This window comes from Anarrhichthys ocellatus, unplaced genomic scaffold (assembly GCF_004355925.1).
Source record: "Anarrhichthys ocellatus isolate YVR2014 unplaced genomic scaffold, GSC_Weel_1.0 scaffold141, whole genome shotgun sequence".
Lineage (NCBI taxonomy): Eukaryota > Metazoa > Chordata > Actinopteri > Perciformes > Anarhichadidae > Anarrhichthys > Anarrhichthys ocellatus.
In genome coordinates this window covers 311,385-320,511 of record NW_022280171.1, presented here as the reverse complement: position 1 = coordinate 320,511, position 9,127 = coordinate 311,385, and positions in this window count along the sequence as shown.

Here is a 9,127-nt window from a genome sequence, read left to right as displayed (position 1 = left end):
CCCCCCCCCCCCCCCAGCCCCTCCCACCCCCCGCGCCCTTGTATTTTCCAGGCAGGATGGGTGTGAGTGAAAAAAAGCGTCGTGAATACAAACATTCCCAAGGCTCACCAGCTTATTTTACAACGGAGCTTTGGCCTGTTGTTTGACTCACAGTAAACACACACACACACACACACACACACACACACACACACACACACACACACACACACACACACACACACATATGTGTTTAACTCGAGGATCTTTTGTTGGAGAAAAGCTTGCAAATTACATCAAATAATGCGCAAACAACAACCAACTCTAATACAGACATTTCAAAAAGGCTTTGAAATGTCTGTATTAGAGTCAATCACATGTTGCTAATCAGGAATGAAACGGCGTGGCCCCAAAACTCCCCAACCTTAAATCCTGTCCTTGACTGGAGTCCTCTTCGTCATTACACACTTCAACGAATGAAACGGGGCCGATTGAAGAGCTTTAAATATTAATGGAAATTGTACTAATGAGGGCACGTGACACCCACAACTCTAGTTAAACGAACCTAATGGACTACTAAGTGATATTTAAACCATGAAACAAAGACTATACATGACACGTCACACACATAAAATCAGAAATATTGTGTTAACAGAAATAACACAATATGCGCCCAACAGGAAAGTATGACAGGTATGTGACACAACATGTTTTAAATCGCATTTAGACACAAACAATTCAATAAAGAGTAGTCGATAACGCAAAAAATGAAGCCGTAAAGGAAACCAGCAGCGTTATGAAATAATAATGGAATAAGTGCATTGCTGTGTTGGAGGTGGTAACAGCATAGTGCCTTCCACTCGGACCCTTGTGTATCTTTATGAGTCCACAACACTGATCTCCGTGTGATGTCTGAAAGCGCTACTCGAGCTGTCAAAACCCGGCTACCAGTCGCGCGGCGCCGCGCTCTCCTCGCGCACGCTCGACTCTTATTGCTCAGATCCTTCATGTAAATTGTTTAATGTCTCCTGTCAAGGGCGGACGCTCTTATACTGGTAGATACAGAGTGGAGTCTCAAACTTTTTTTTAAAGCATTCAATCAATGCGCCCGGTGGATAGTCAGTAGCCAAACCCCGGTGGTAAAAACGTCACTTGAAGACAATTCAATAAATAGTTCTCCTTTTTGTGTTAGGGCCAACAGGGCGCCGGCAAACACTAAGCTTGGCATTGACATACAACACGATGTTACTTTAAATCAGACATACTATACATTTTTGAATAATTTTGATTAATTTGGCAGCAAACACTTTATTTCAGAAAATATTATATAGCGTAGCCACTAGGTATAAGGAAGGCCGTGAGATGCGGCTGAACGCTCCAGTAAAAGATAGTAGTGCGTGTTGTTCGTGAAAATATAGGTTTAGTTTCTAGAGGATTCCATTAAAACTATGGGGACATTTTTTTTCTAAACTTTTCCTCAGACGTCTCATGTGCTATATATTTTCATAGTAAATGTAATGTCTTATGTTTGTATCTATTCACGTTATTTAACTCTCTCAAATTAGTTTTTTAAATCTTTTATTTCCCTCCTTTTTTCCTTCTTTATTTATTTTTCTACAATAAATTTCACAGAGCAGGCCTACCCACACACTAACCCTAACCCTGCTCTTACAGTGTTTAAGTATCTGAGTGTGTCTCTCCTCGCCTCGGACACACTTCATCCGGTGTCCTCTGCGCCCCGCTAATAAGAGACGAGGACTCAGCTCTCGGAAGTCCCTCTCTGCTCTCAAACTCTCATTTATAACGTTCACTTTATACGCATGCAGCCAGCCCGTGGGCCCCGATGCATTTTCAGTCTGGGGATTCCTTGCGTTGCCCCTCCACCTTCACAATGATTATTCACCAGCTTCACACAAATGCTATTTAGAGTCAGGCCATCAATTATTTAGAGGAAAAAAAAACGTTCTTCTTCAAAGTAAAAGTCTTCTCTGGTAAATTATGGAGAAAAGGTTAATTTCAGATGTCACCACACGTTTGGTTTTTTTCCAGGCTGTAGGCCTAGACTGTCCTATAATAACGTGGTATTATTAACCGAAAGTATATAGCCGATGAACGTCATCAGCCCAAAATATCAGTCAGAAGATGGAAGAAAATACAATGAAATAAACTAGGTCAACTAAGTTTTTCTGGGGTACAAAATATCAAAATGTATAAAATATTACCAACAACAATTAGCAGTATAATTAATAACTACAATTATAATATTAACACATCTTGCACAATGCATTTTTGTCGAGCCAGCCTCTTTTCCACCATGACAAAAATTAATTTTCTACATCCGGTGTGAGATAACGGTTCATACCCCCCAACCACAGTCCTGTGTGCGTGTGTGTTGGGTGTGTGTGTGTGTGCGTGTGTGTGTATGTGTGTGTGTGTGTGCGTGTGCGTGTGTGTGTGTGTGTGTGTGTGTGTGTGTGTGTGTGTGTGTGTGTGTTTGGAGCGGCCTATAGGTCCTTGAGGAAGTTTCAGTTCAGTAAACAGGAAGACGAGAAAAAAACCCTCCACATTTCATTTTTCATCAACTTCCTCCTTTTAATGATGATACAGGAACAGCCCCCGCCAGTAGCAGTGACCCCACATTACACGCACACACACATACACACAGAGACAGGGACACGACACGCGTGACACAAATTGTAGTTGCTTTTCTTGTCGGGATAAAAAAAAAAGTGAGAGAGGCTGTGACACGGGGGAAGGTGCAGCCGCTCTGTATGGCCTCCTTTGTGTTTTTTTCTCGCTGTGTGTGTCATCTGTTTCCCGTTTATGTACACAGGGCAGCTCCAGCCCGCGGAGCCGCTTCTCCCTCGCCATTATGCGCATTATGCGCATTATGTGTGTTATGTGCACGGGCTTGCCGCTGCTCCTTTGAACCTGTCGAGGCTGTCAGAAGGCGCTGTGTTTGGCTTTACAGTCTGTGTGTTGGTGATGATGAGTGGGGTGAGTAACTAATGCGACTGGCTCTTTTCCATCTTATTTCATTGCATTGCAAAGGTGTGTTTGTCAGTGTGTGTGTGTGTAAGAGAGTTGCATGGGAGTGAATGGGGTGTGTTTTGTTGTGTTTGGTGGGTTTATTGGCAGGTCATATGAGACAGAGAGAGAGAGAGAGAGAGAGAGAGAGAGAGAGAGAGAGAGAGAGATGGAGAGAGAGAAGGTGAGTGACCCGGGCATGGGAAGGTCCTGTGTGTGTTTTACACAAACCACTGGCGTGGAACACTTTTTGTTTTTTTTGCTCAGCCTCATTTTGATAATGTAAGTTTAAATTTCGTTCAATTTCAGCAATTTGGAAAAGCCCATTCTGCGGATTGCAGCTATATGCGAGGATATTGTGAAGCCAAGTCTATTTAAAAAAAGTAGCTATTCCCTATCCTGTATAACGACACAGACAGACGGACACGCACACACTATATTTTCCCCTTTTTTTCGCTTCGCAGCATCGCACGTGATTGCTTTACAGGGGGGGTGAACGGCGCGGTCTCATGAATAATGCACGAGCAGGGAAGTCACATCGAGGTCAGCAGACAGGCTCGACCCACGCACGGCACGAGGAGGCTGCCGCGCAGGCGCAGGGAGGAGGGGGAACGAGAAGTTAGCACAGCATCACACTGTGAATGTGAACAACTGTCTTTTTTAATTTATTTACCCGTGTCCCCCATTTCCGGGTCAGAAGGGAGGGATGTTTACCTCAAACAAACCAAAAGCTTCCACAATTTAAACGAGGCTGGTTGGATAAATACAGAGCGGTAACCCAACTAAAAATTCATGTAATACATAATACAACATGCCGAAATATATGTGGAGAAAAGATGAATAGGCCTATGGCTATATGGTTTTAGTATAAATCGGGGAAATGAATTGCTTTCCTTCAAAAGTGTTTGCGGTCGATAAATAAGCCTTCATCAGTGGCGCTTTGTGAAGCACTGGGAATACAGTCACAAGAGCTTTTGTTTGCATTGGCGATGGGTTATGACAAGCCGATAACCTTGCAAATATTTAATGATGCAGGTCATGGGTGGGTAAATGCAATGTTTATTTGTTTTAGGTTTTATTCCAACGTACATGGGTAACACGCTAAGAGATCAACTTTAAGACCGTGCTTGCTCCTCGGACATTATAGTGAAGTAATGGCTACACATAGCTGTGGTCCTATTCAAATAATATAATGATGAAATGTAGGCAAAATGTGCATTATGCTACTCCAGCGTTATTGTCGATTTAAACTTAAATTGTCCAGCTAATCGAGGGTCCACCACTATTTAAGGTGGGATGGCAAAATATTAGCCTATAACAGGCTACTATAGCCTACTAATAATAATAGGTAATTATTATAATTCTAATAATACTTATAATCATACAATAATTACATTAATCTCCCAAATATAGCATATGGAAATAGCAATACTACTACTATTTGTAATAATAATAATATTGATGATAAAAATATTACACAATAATTACAATTAATCTCCCAAATACAGCATATGGTAATACTAATAATAATAACCACAAGAAAGGGTCGTCGTTGCTGCTGTAACAACAGTAGTTTGGGATATATAGGTTAAAAGCTTTTTGTATTATTAAAAATGTCCTCTTTTGACAATGTTTCCCGCGACACATTAAAACGAATGCATTGTCGGTTTACTTCGCTCGCCGTCCAACGCGTTCTGTGTGCCGGAGGATTCTAATATTCCCCCCTGCAGAATGCAGCTCTCTCGCGCCGCCACCAGAGCCCGCTTTAGACCAGGACACCGACAATCGGCGCGAGAAACCCCTCAGCTCTGTTCCTGCAGCACGCTCCCTTGCAGCCCCCCCCATTCCTTTTGAATCCCAACCGACCCTCGTCTCTCCCTCGCTGTTCAAATACACAACTGTCCGACCCGTCGCCGTCTTTCGCAGTTGATTAATGGTGAGTGTTCGTATGACTTTAGGTGTAAGATACAGAGTGGAACAAAAAAAGCGCCATTTTAATGAGGCGCTGTGGATGAACGTGTGCCTCCTTTAAGCTGTAGCCTGTCTTCTTCTCCTCGCTGTTGTCGGCCAGAGAGAGCAACAAGCTAACCAAGCTAATCCAGTTTAGCACAACATGTTCGAGCTAGCAGGTGAATTAAGAGTCGTCGCTGCCTCGCTCCTTCTTATTTCCATCAGGCTGTAGGCGGGCCAGCGAGCAGCCTGGCTGGACGGCCCGCAGCTCAGGGTTCACGGAGTTGAAGGGTCAACAGTTCACCGTCGTGCGTGAGTTCCGCCCTCGCCACTCCTCGCTCACTCGACTCCAGACCCCAATTGCTGTATGTCAAAGGCAAAAAAAAAAAAAAAGAGGGGAGGGAGAGGCAGGGAGAGAGGGTACAGATGAGAGAAATGATAGCAGGAGGCAGAGGAGAGGTGAAGGCCTGACCTCCCCTTCCCTTCCCCGGTAACAAAAGGCGGCCGCGATGTACAGAGGGAGAGATGAAGGGAGAAGAAAGGCAGGAAAAATGGAGGGGTTGAAGGTGGTGGTGGGAGGGCGGAAGGTATTCGGTGACATGGAGGTGGGTGGATGTCTGGGGGGGGGTGGGGGGGTGCAGGTGTTTGGCTACACATTCTGTTCTCACCAGCTAACATTTGTATTTCATATGCAGTCACTTTCTTTTCAAAGACTTATGATATTTTGGCCATGGAGGTGAGAGAAAAATGTAACCAAAATTACAAAAAGGCATCATATTACTTTTACTACTTGACCTGGTCTAAATGAAAATACACAAGTAGCTACAATAAACAATAGATATTGTATGCGTCTTTATTAATCTGCCTCTGTTGACACGAACCTCATTATGTCCAATTGCAATACAATGTAAAACCTCATTTTAAAAGTAAGGCGACAGTCTGTAATGAAGTATGTTGATGAAGAATGGGATACTTCCATGTTAAATCACACATACACAATTGAGCCTACGTGCACGTGTGCGTGTCTGTGTGAGAGAGAGATTGTAAAGTGGTAGGTTTGTGCTCAGAGCTAGCAGCTATATTTATAAATCCCTAAAGCATTTTTTTTGGAGAGGGAGTTTAAGCGAAGCAGAGCTCTTCCTCTCCTCAGCCTTATCAGCAAGACCCTGTCAAAATCACTCCCTTATCTCGCGCACCATCCACCAAATATTGCTCCTCTTATCTGATTTGTCCACTGCGAGATGAATGTGTGGCCCTCTGTTTACTTTCTAGCTGAGAGCAATGAGCCTCAAACCATTGTTCTCACTGCTGTCCATCCTTTTCTCTCTCTTTATTAACTGTGTAAACTAGTGTTTTTCATGGGACATTATTATTAATATTAATTTTGTATTTTTTAACACTTAACTAAATGTACTAACTGTTTTATTTTGTTGTTGTTGTAATTGCTGTTACATGTGTGCAGAAATGAGTTCGCCCTCTACATCTTTCACACAAACTTAGCCAGATGTGGGGAAACAAATCATGAAATAAGTAATCAGAAACAGACCCCAATTAAGTACTGATAAAATAATAATAACAATAATAAAGAATAATTGAATGTGCACTAGCATCTGTTTGATCTGGCGAACTGCTTGGACCTCGAACAATGAGACAAACAATCTGAAGTCGGGATCGTTTAATCTCAGCTCCTGTTGAATAGCAGCGTTTGGACACTAATTGTTGGAGCTGTGCTTTATGGTTAAATGGCAGGAGGCCGGCAGAGAGGAGGGGAAATTAGTCGCCGCGAAGCAGCAAAAATGATAATTCAGAAAATAAATAATCTGTTTATTGACGTAAACACGCACGCACGCCAAAAAAGGTAATGGACGAATAACTACGTTACAGATTACGTCTTTCTCCAAAGGTTCATCCTGAGTTCAGCAAATCAACTCAATTAAGAACGCAGTGCGCTTGTGCGCCTGTCGGTTTTTCAGACGCGAGGCTGCTGCGGGTTTGCGCGTGCATGGCACTTGTAAAACGTCACACGTGAATATCGCTCCCTTTGAATGCGTCGTTATCTTTAAATACAGATACAATCTACAAGGTATTATTCACAGAAACGCCTCATGTAAAACGAAATGGAACATAAAAAAAACAATAATACACATCTGGGTTTTTTTCTGTAACCGACACGTTTGTGATAAAATGTGGAAATATAAGGAAAGTAATAGTAGTGAAATGAGCGGGGATAAGTGTGGACATATGGCCGCGGTTAACTCGATCAAACCCCATCGGCGGGCTGCAGAGAGTCGAATAACATCAATATAAATCCACCTGATACCTCCGCGTGCGAGCCCTGCGCGGCTCGGAGCGCTGCGCCGAAGACGGTTAACGCGAGCAGAGCTGCAAAACAACACGAAACACGCAGGCGGAAGACTCTTGAAGTGTTTCTGCAGGTTCACATGTCAGCGTGCACGCTGGTGTCAACAAAAGGAAGACAACAAAAGGAAGAAGGAGAAATGATCTGAGAAAAGAGAAAAAAAGAATCAGTGTGTGAGTGTGAGAGCGAAAGAACCCCCCCTCCATCCCCTCGTGCTGTCACACCCGCCCCTCGTTGTCCTATATATAGGAGTGCGTGGAGCTGGTGTCAGAACGTGGGAGGAGAGGGGAGAGAGAGAGAGAGAGAGAGAGAGAGAGAGAGGTGGAAATGGCTGAAAGGAAGGGTGTGGAAAAGGGAGGGGGGATGAGGAAGGGAAGGAGAGGGGGGGCGCTTGGTTGTGCTCGGGGTGAACGGGAGGTCAGCGCGTCTCACCAATATTAAAATGTGTACCGGGGACGCGGAGTGACACGCCTCGCCCGTTAAACAAAGAGTGTGCCAAACTGGCAGATTAATTTGAAAACTTGAGTCCGTGCACACACGCACAACACTTAGCGCCTTAAAGAGCCCACAGTCTGCACACAGCAGCCCTGCTCGGTCTCCCTCAGCCCCGTAATTGCGCGCTGTAACACCGGGAAACACTCGGAACGGCCACCGGTGACGGGTGGGGGGTTCTCCATTATCATTTAATGCCAATTCGGTTGTTTTTTATTTTGTCTTTACGCACGAGAGCGCACCGGTGCTGGTGTGCGACGCTCCGGTGTCGTGTTGTCTTTGTTTTGTTTTTTTACGATGGATTATCGCCGTTAATAGTCTTACATGGAAAGTATGATTACGATTATTCAACCGCGGGATTCTGAGCGATGCACTTCCAATACAGCCTTGTTTACACTCTACCGGAGGACCGGAGTGAGTGCGTCTCCGCGCGCGTGCGTGCGAGCGGGGTTGTCCACGGAAATGACAGCGACTTTTTTTCTTCTTCTTCTTTCTCTTTTTTTAAAGACACCACGAAACTCGAAGAGGTCAACAAACCTGTGGCGTCGGAGGAAGAGAGAGAAGGAGGACGTGGATGCTGAATGGGACGCTCCTCTGTACGGAGGGAGAGAACCAAAAGTAAAAGAGCACAAAAGAAGAAGAGTGGAACACATGCTGCCGATTTGTTGGAGATGTAAAGAAGCAGGAGAATAGGGAAATGCAATAGCGACAACGAGGAGGAAATAAAATGGTTGAACTTGATGTGATGTCGACGCCAGGAAGGAGATCCGCGAGCTACAGAAGAGTGAGTACACAAAAAAATAGAAATCCGCTGTAGAAGAGGAAGCTGCCTCATTTACATATCGCTGTATGTGTGTATGTGTGTGTGGCAGGTGCTTTGCCCATGCTGTGAGGAAGGGGAAGACCACGTGTTGCAGTAAGCTGCCGCAGCCCCCCTCCTCTTCCTCCTCTTGTCACCAGGAGCCCTTTAGTTCATAACAACGTTATCAGTTTATATGTTTTTGATCGATTATGGGCTGTGTGCGTCACGCCGTGGGGATGTGAACTGCGTGTTTCCTCTCCGCGCGCTCCATGTCCTTCCCTGTCATCATCATACTGGTTGAGAGCAATTAAGTCACCTGGGGCTGTGTGACGTCAGGGCGCACCATGGACGTTTTGGCAACAATGTAGCGTTTGCTGTGTTCAACCAGAAACTAGCTTTTATTCTGTTTTACGTTCAAATACCAATGGACATTTTCAGATAGATAGATGAATATATATATATATATGTGTGTATATGTATGTATTTGTAAATATATATATATATATATATATATATAT